Source organism: Halyomorpha halys, unplaced genomic scaffold (assembly GCF_000696795.3).
Source record: "Halyomorpha halys isolate HHAL.00 unplaced genomic scaffold, Hhal_1.1 Scaffold50.1, whole genome shotgun sequence".
Lineage (NCBI taxonomy): Eukaryota > Metazoa > Arthropoda > Insecta > Hemiptera > Pentatomidae > Halyomorpha > Halyomorpha halys.
The window spans coordinates 1453622-1463720 of record NW_027106849.1 but is presented as its reverse complement, the minus strand read 5'-3'; the positions used below and the strand labels follow the sequence as shown (position 1 = coordinate 1463720).

The 10099-nt window shown below is 30.9% G+C and overlaps 1 protein-coding gene across 1 annotated transcript in view; it reads left to right on the top strand.

Annotated features, from left to right (window-relative positions):
• LOC106690708 (discoidin domain-containing receptor 2) overlaps positions 1 to 10099 on the top strand; it is a 411939-nt gene that overhangs the window by 24266 nt on the left and 377574 nt on the right. The window contains exon 2 of the mRNA XM_067045155.1: positions 2542 to 2580. The gene's annotated coding sequence lies outside the window, so the exon portion shown is untranslated. The remainder of the gene's footprint in view (positions 1 to 2541; positions 2581 to 10099) is intronic.

The window sequence follows — 10099 nt, the reverse complement described above, 5'->3', positions numbered from 1 at the left end:
TGCAACAAATCGATTAGAAGGAAAACCTACTTTTTCCCATTGTTTCGTTCGTACTTTGGTATCTTGTAGGAGTTTAATTTTTTCAATATTCTCCAGAGTCTTCTACTTTTAATAATTTCTCTTCCAATGGGGTCTATCGGAAAATAAAAGGAACTACTTAGGTTACCTTACTTAATGGACGGTAAATAGTTAATAAGCCTTGAAGTATATAAGGAAGGTGCTCTTAAAGGAATTCCTTAAATAATACATAGGGCGGGATATTGGTGTTGAATTTATGCTCTTGATGGTAGTTTTGATGGTTATTGGAGCCGAGTGAGGCACTTGTACTAAATCAGTTTAATAACTTAATCCGGGAAGGGCTCCTTACTGTCTGGTCGTTAGGGGCAGCTGCTGCTACCCGCCTCACCGCGCTGCTGTCCTGTCATTGCATACCCGTCGCTCTGCAGGCGCTATTACTGATGTCTTATTTCTCTTCAAAATTAACATAAGCACCCTGCTTGATTATGAATACTTGCTGTCTAGACGTTAAGAATTAAAAAAAAAAATTAAAAGTGATTTTCTTATTATATTTGTCCATTTTGTTTCATTATCAGGTTATTAAGTTATTAGGAACAAATATTCATATAAAAAAAAATCCTCCCATCTAGACGTATACATATTATTTCTATAATTAATTAATAATTAAGGTTCTGTCCGTATTTACAACAAAACAAAATTGTAATTTTCTCATACCTTGAATGAATATTATTGAATAATATAATTACCATAATTATGTATTCTTGCTTGATTTCTTATCCGCTTGATGACAGTTTGCACATCCCATTGTTCAAACATTTCTAATTCTAGAGCTGAAAAATTTTAATCAGTGCTTGTCTGATATCTTCTTCGTTTTCCGAGTTCACTATATCCCTTACAATGGTTTGCTATGTAATCCGTTTTTTATCGTCCGGTTTATCGTCCGGGTTTCCATTCTCTAGTCGCATACAAAGATGTACCGCCCATCTCGAATATTTTCACACCGATTATAGTTCCAAATATAGTCCGAAGTACTATGCTGAGCGGACTCAAACCTTTCCGCAATCTCTGATGTAGCAAAAAAATTGATTTCCTCTAACATGATCTTGAGAGCAATTTTTTTGTTTTATTCTAAGAAATAAATATAGCTTTCCGGTATACCTAATATGTATATGTATATTGATAGATATGTAGATAATTATTAATATAAAATATTTCAAATAAAAATAATTTAATTAAAATCAAATTAAATCTTTTCTTTGTTAAATTGAGATTAGAATTTAGAGTTACTTTAAAGTATCTCTAATAGTCTGGTTCTGAAAATTATATTGTAACCTACATCTTTAATTGCTAATTAGTGAGAAATTATTTATTCGAATAGACCTATTTCTTTGTAAGGCTTCCATCTCTTTGAACCCACAACCGAACCCCTAACCGCAGCAGTACGGAGGTAGGGGGTACTTTAGACCACCGTGGGTTCCTTACCAACCACAACAGAAGATGAGACGGCACCTACCCCTGGGCACATTATGCTAAAGACGACCTCCTTACAAGGGTAGTTGGTAATTTTACAAGGGGCGGTTATGATGCCCTGGCAACTACTGGCAACCCTTCATCGGTCCATTATATGGGAGCCCCTGTTTCAATTCGCCTTCGGCAAGGCTCAATTTGTGCACCCCCCTCCCGATTCATAAATTCAAATCGCGCGGTCGTACCGTTAATTTATTCGATTGCTAAAATATGTTCTGCCCTCGCCCGGGAGTCGGCTAATTGTGGTCCCTTGTTATAGCGGTTATTTAGATTTCCCGGCTAATTTTATTTCCACCCTTTTGTGTATGTCAATTTCGGATGAGAAGCACTTTAGTGATGAAGCAGTCAGTATCTCCAGCAGGCTATTTATATTACAATAAGTAACATTTTATTAGAGAAAACGGCTTACTCAACTTGTCTCATTTGCGAATTCACATAGATTAAAAAGTTCTATAAATATTAATTTTTAAATATATAGATGAAATGGTTTTCTATACTCATTTCTTGTATCCGGTCTTTGGTGTTAGTTTATATGGTACAAAAATAATAGAGCTATTATCAAAAAAATAATAATAACTTACTTCTGAAAACGTTTTATAAAAAATCACTAATCATACATTTTTAAAATTTTATTTTTGCACATTCATTCAATTGTGTTATGTCTAATTTAGTAAACGTATATTCACCTAAGACGAAATGCAAACAATGTATACATGCTAAGAAGTGCGTATTTATAGGCTGTGCATTTGTTACAAAAAACATGGGCATTTTAAATTGAAATAGTTCTTTCTAAACAAGATAAGAAGACTTTTTTTTTTTTTATATATATCTTGCATATATCATGTTTTATTATTTATTCCATTTTAGAAAAAAATAAATTATGACTAAAATATATTACTGAGAAGTAAATTTTATTATTATATAAATCCGTTTTTCTGTATTATAACTTACTTTATTAGTTTTGATTATATTAATAAATACTATTTTGTTTTTCAGAATATACAGAGAAAGGAAAACTAACACCTAAACATTAAGGTAAGCATAAATATTAAGTAATTTCGCAACTATACTTTTTTTTGTTTAATATTATAATATTAATTATTTATAATAATTTAGTAGTTAATAATAACTATTATTTCCTATCAGGATGGGGATTCCAGGGATTTTTCTTCCCTTTCGTATAATACATTGTATGTTGCCATTATTTTCTGTGTATACCCTGTAAAGAAAAAAAACATTAGTGAAGAGATTATTGAATCGATGTTCACTGAAAATTTATATTAGTGACTAACTGGAAGCTTTTGTTGTTAAATATATTTTTATTATTAATGGTGTAGTGTTAATGCTTAACATCATTCTCAAGTGAATATAAAAAGAATTATGGTTTTCCAATTTTTCTATCACTAATTTGATTTACTAAAACTTACAAGATGTTATGGCAAGTTCTACGTCGGTTCCTGTGAGAAAACAGAATGTCCCACCGACGGCAACCAGTGGCAAGTAGAGTGTGAGGACAGCTACCGAAAGCCTCACAAGCCTCTCCATGTCCACCACCAGCATTCTAAAACAAGAATTTTAATATATGTCAATATTCTTGATAAAACTAATTGTCAACAATTTACATTCTAGTATTGAAAATTTCGTGATGCTTTACAATAATATAACGGTACAGCTCAGTTTCTTGGTAGTTCTAGTCAGGGTTAGCAGTTTTCCAAAATAATTTAACACCGTAAATTTTAAATGTTTAATATTACCCTGATATTTATGTGGAACAAAATACGCGAACAGCAGAAGTCCGTTACCAAGATCGTATTTCCCTCTCACTTTTGTTTTTGGAAACAAATGACATGTGAATTAATTGTTTTATTAATGCTTAAAAACCACAAAAATATGGTAAGCTGGAAGAAAATAATTGAGATTTCACAACTGATACTTCTCTAGCAATTACTCTCTGACTCAATTAAAAAAAAAATCATTATAAACGAGCCTAGACATTGCAAAAAGATTTTTTTCTTCTAAATTTATCTCCACTTTTAGAATTTCTGCATAGAAAATAATCCTACATACCGAATTCCAGCTCATTCGATACAAAGGATGAGATGTCCGATCAGTAGCAGGAGAAACATTTGCAAAAATATGTAACAGACATTTCCGAAACCTTTAAATCTTTGTTCTGTGGCTTAGAAAATAGATCTAAATTGCCTTCTCATCCACTCTACTCAGATACAGAGATGTATGAGACATCCCCTAAAACCACTAAACCGTGATCTAGGGATTATGAAACTGATATAAAATACCATCAGTGATGACTTTCGGTACGATGACTTTCGATAATACGACAAAAAACGACTATTTATGTCGATGTTAATGGCAACGGGAAACGACGGCTATAAAATGACTGTTTTGTCTATTTACACACAATCTGCTATAGGAAAATTAATTTATGTTATGTCTTGTAACAGACATAACATTCGATGCTTTGTTGAGGTTATATTGTTAGGTGTGTTTGTTATACGGTCAATATGATTAACAGTAAAATCAAAAATGGACGTCCAGATGGTAAGGTTAAGAAGGATGGATTACAGGGGAAATTCTGAGATCTGATCATTCAAAATTTTTTCCAAAACCTTACCATTTGAACGTCCATATTTAATTTTACTATCAATTCGATTCACCGTATACCTTTAACAACGTAATATATCTAAGCAACATTGTTTACTAACTATGGCAATGTCATATGAATTGTTTTATGTTAATTGGGATAATTTGTCCAGGTGTTTTTGGGTCATATAATTCAAAACTTTTAGAAGGGTTTGAAAATAACCTCCTTATAAATGATGTAAGTATAATGAATAAATACGTACAAAGGTCTTAAGTACAGTCAGCTATTTGTATTTACAGATCCGCGAGTCCTAAATTTAGTAAATGTATTACATAATCCTGCGTTTTTGTTAACAGTGAAGTTAGGACGTAGTTATATTAATGAAATCCTAAACGTTTTATTACTGTTATAATAAATGTGTGCTCTGTAATGAAGGCCCAAGATGATTTTTTTCGACATGAAGTTTCGGTGGAGTTATTGATTAAATAATTTAATTGATTAAAACAATGCTTTATGTTATCTGTTAGCAGAGAATATAATGTTTTTCTATTTTGGAATATATGTGCTTGAATAGAGAAATCAATAGAAACATATGATTTTTTGGAATATCATAGATTTGTTAATATAGCATCCCATAGCTGAGCGGACTAGGGCGAGAGTGGTTTAGTTTAGAAAGTTTTAGGTTCAAATCACACCTTTTTCACGGTTTCCCTGAGTAATGAATCTTGGAATCTTCTTTGGAAGATTGAGCAAAAAAAAAAAAATGTATATTATAAATGTTTATAGCTAAAATTAACTTATCAGAACTGAAACTATTTTCTAACCTGACAACGTATGCCCCAAAAACATGGAATATGGTGTTGATGAAGTTCATCTTACATATACTGTAACTTTAGTTGACTAAAATAAGTTCACTAATAACTAAGTGAGCTCTAGCAGCTCGATTGGTATTCGATTCGTATTCACTTCTCTTTTCCTTCGCAACATATGTTTGTCAAGCGTGGTAATAAACTTAACCTCTATATTCATCATATCTAATTACTTGTATGATTCTATTCCTAATTAAAAAGAAAAAAGTGATTAAAGCAGGGAAAAAAATTGATAAAAATCCAATCCTCTTCCTAACTATTATACTTTCAAAAATCTATTAAGAAATTGGTTGTTCGACTCTACCGAAAAATTTCGATGTTTCGGTAATTCTATCTACCTTCCATTGGTTATGAAGTGTTTATTCCGTAAAATTTATATACTTGTATAATAATATAATTTGAGTAAGATAATCACGCATACTGTTATAAAGATGAATTGAATAATATATCATTAAAATAATGTTGGCCAATGCTGAACCAATATGAAACCATTTTAAAGGTCGTAGTATGAAGATTTACATCTGATCTCTGTACATAAATTTATATTCTGACATTGAAAGTATAACCTTGCATTCCTTATTCCTCTATTATAATATGTTTATGATTTTATTAAATGAAAGCCAGTTGGTTTATTCTAGTTAGACTAGGTTATATTATCACCTACTCATAGGCCGGATAAAGAGGTTTACGTAAGACCAGATTATTGTTATTAAAATTTTGTAACTATTCGTTTTTATGTGATGACTTAGGATCAATCCAAAGGGAACATTTAACAATAAAGTGGACTGACGGTCAGAAGACTATTTCACGGCCCCACTGTCATTCACTAATATCATTCCACTTCATCATTCTAATAATACTATAATAATAAATATAAATATATATAATAATAAATTACCGTCCCTTAGTGACTCATGTCCACATAGCATACGATCTCGTATTATATAATAATGACAGTCTATAAAGTTTTAAATGTACAGATCAATATAACTCATGGAGAGTAATGTAATATATATTGTGCTTCTTCAGTTATAAGAACATTATATTGTCTAATCAAATTTAATTTTTAAAAATGGAGAAATTGAAGCATGTTCGAAATTATTATAGCACTAAGTGTTTCCTTTTTTTTTTATTACTGTTTTGTAAAAATGAATAATAGTGTATTATTGTTATTTCAAAATCTTTTATAAAGGTCATATCTTATTATAATTTAAAATAAAGTAATATATGTTTTGTTTTTTTATTTCAAGATATTCATTAATCCTTAATGTTTATTACTGGTCACAAATAAATTCATATGAACACAAGACCTCAATGTTCCATATGTCGCAGATCTAGCCCAAACCATATATCAATCCTTCCATTCTAAAGTCCTTTACCACCCAATCACACTAGTTTCTAACCTCGCTTCCTCTTCTATTCCAGAACAGGCACCTGAAAAGAAGAAGGCCTCGAAACCTCGTTATGTAGAAATGTTATTAGAGTTCTACCAATGAGTAGTTTCTCTACATATCTGTGTCATGTCATAATCTAACATCATATTTATTAGCTGTATTTTTATGTCAACACTGTAGTAAATTTTAATAATAAATGAATAAAAAAAGAACAGATTTTCCTTATATTATTTTAATCAATTAAAGTTTTACATAATTTAAAGAATTCATAATATTATTTTAACTAATATTTATATTAATTAACATATTTAAAATTAAAAAATAAAACTGTAAGTTGCTTATATCAATAGTTTTATAACTCATCTTATCAAAATATTAAATGTTAGTTATATTGTATTCACTGACAAGCAATGTTTATTATTATTTGTATATTATATTATTCATAATATATTATTCAATATTCTTCAGTAACGGTCAATCGGAGTGCTTGGATATTGGGAGAGCATGATTGAGTAGGATTGATGGTATTCCATCCGCTCTACATCTCTCCAGAAAATCTCATGCAAGACTTCATACTTAGTTTGTTCTAAGTTTTAGTATGGAGTGGTTTAGAATAGTCTCATCGTCCGTGGACAATGTTATAGTTATTATCGACCAAACCCTTTAACCTCTTTTCTCTTTTTGATACCTCGACCCCAGGTATTTCTCGATGTACAAGCCGAAACACACATGGATCCCCTGAACACATGGACCAACACAACAGCCGAACTACAAGACCCGGAAGGATACAGCATACGTTCCCAAGGCCCAATGTGTCCCCAGCGGTTAGGGTAGATGTAGGTTTTTAATTAGAACCAACGTCCGTCTTTTTTTTGGGACGGTACCTTTTTTATTTTGCTACCCCCCTCCTCCCTATCCGCTCTTCTGTTTTTTTATTTCGGCTCCCGTGAAGCGGAACCTAAGATGTCGGCCGATAATGATCGACTTTACGACTGATCAGGAGATACAGACCGTCGGCAGTCTTCTTCATCTTACAGTTGATCTAAGCAGGTGGTCCAAGACTCCGTATGTTTGGGAGAGGAATTCTAGTAAGTTGGATTTATGATACATGATTTTTTTTTTTTTCAGCTGAACTATTATTCCATGATTTATAGAATATAAATCATGATGTACTTGTAATAAGTATGGAAACACGAAAACAATTAATTATCTAACTGCTGGAATGGAAAAAGCTTAGTGAGCATATATATGGTTTCTGGTGCAAGTCAAATTCAAATTCAAAAACAAACTTTTTATGTAAGCTCTTTTCTTCACTCTTATCGATTTCCTCCTACGACTTTATATTTAAGGTTTTTAATTGTTTTCCTGTAGTTTTTTCTCAAATTCCTTCATAGTTTATATTTATACATTTGTATTACTAATGAAAATTATAGTTAATTATTCCAAAAAAAAAATTAAAGGTACTTGTAATTACACCTTTCAATGAATTTGATTTCATGCGTAATATAAATAAAAGCAGATCTCATAGCAACTATGTACGCTAGGCTACACTAGAAAGAGCTCAGTAGGTTAACATGTGAGGGATGAATGACATACCACAGTTTGTTACAAGTTTGGTATTATTTTTTCGTTTCTTTCCACTATCAATAAATGTGTTTTTTTTAAATTGTTTACTTCTTAAAAGCATTGTTTTTAAAGCATGTAACTTATTTTTTAAAGAAGGTTTGGATATGTGTTTTAGTTGAAATTATACTTCGACAGGCGGATATTTATTCCAGTGTCTATGTGTTATTAATTGTTTAATATTTTTTTTTTTATTAACACATTTTTTAATGTATTTTATGATGATGATTTTAGTAATGGAGTTGCAACAACATTTTAGGCATAACATCTATATAATTTCAGTTTTGTTTTGATAATAAATTTTTGAGCTTAACCGAATAGGCGTTAATGAGATCAAAAAGCTAAGTGGACTGAAGGTATTTCATAGGATGTATTACCAGTGAAAACTCGGATTCTAATTTTTGATGATCAAGCAATACTTCACCTTACGTTATACCTTTTGTATAGAGATATGTAAAATTAAAAATTTATTAATGACGTTGAAATATTTAGAAAAAAAAAAAATTTATTTGTGAATGTTTGAACGATAATTAGCAAATTCCACGCGTTTTCCTTTTTTTTTTACCTTAGTGAGTGTTTTCCCACGTTGTATAAAATCCTACAAGGCGACAGAATCAGAGCCTGTTGAAAAAATACCCGAGGACGAGAATAACCCAGAGGTGATTAGAATGGCTCAAAGGCAGAGGGACCCAGTTCATGCATAAAATGGATTCAATTTCTGAGGGTGGAGCAGGTACCTCCATCTTATTTACAAGCCATTTCGTCTGGTCCTTGCTTCAGGTCTGCTATACCGCAATACCTTGCTCCCTGTCGCCTAAAGGCGTCGGTAACATTTCTTTTAATATGCTATCGATTTTCTTTTTTTTTTGGAGCATAATAATAGCTGTTAGTATATTTTATTTTGTTTTCCTTATTCGTAAGAGAAAAATGCACTAAAAACAAAACATATTACTAAACCTTAAATATTTCGACGAAAAACTATTTTTGTCTTTTTTTTTTTCCTAAATGGAAAAATGTGTATTAGAAGAAGCATTTTGGTTTCAGTCTAAAAGTGTCATATCAGAAAAAATAACTTCAAATAAATAATTAGTCTTGAAACAGATGACTAATGTAAACAAATATTATAATACTTTATAGCCTATTAGCAGCCATCGTAACAACTTGTAGCCCAGATTTGGCCATTTGTAGACTTCTTTGCAGTGAACAGTCACATTATATGAGGGGAAAATATATATATATTTGAAAATAAGAGAAAAACTCTTTATGTTCAGTAAAAAAAAAAAATCTTACTTCATTAGATTAGTTTGGAAAGTAGATCCTTATATTTCTCTTATCAAGGTTCATACTTTAAATGTGTATAAGTTTTATTACCTAATGAATTAATGTTATACCTACTCAATATTCGATGTGGAATAGTCGATAGAATAATATGTAATTATTATTAATTATTACATGCTTCATGAGATAACAAGTATGGAAACGTCAGAGAACTTTAAACAACAAGTTAAAACTACAAAACTAAATAGTATTAGTTTGTACTTCATTATGAAACAAGACCCGGATCTTCTAAAAAATGTGTTTTTTAAATTACATTACAGGAACTTTTTAAGTAGGGTAGTTCTAATACAACACCAAACCTATTTCAGATTCAAACTGTACACATTTATCACTCTACTTAAGTGTATAACTTATATGTTTTCCGATCTTGTGCAACTTACGACTTAAAAGTTGAACATAGAGACTGATAATCAATTTTTTTTCTTTCTAGATTCTAAACCGAGTAAGAATTTCCTGAGGGAGATAACTATTAGATAAGGGATTCAATCCTCTGTTGTTTTTTTTAAATTTATTATTAACTATTTTTAACTACTCTACTAATCCTAACTATTAAAAATATGGAGTAATTTAGAAAATTAACAGTTGTCAGTTTGATAAGACTATATTTTCATGACTTAGAAGTAATGACGTCACATTCAATATTCTTCAGTAACGGTCAATCGGAGTGCTTGGATATTGGGAGAGCATGATTGAGTAGGATTGATGGTATTCCATCCGCTCTACATCTC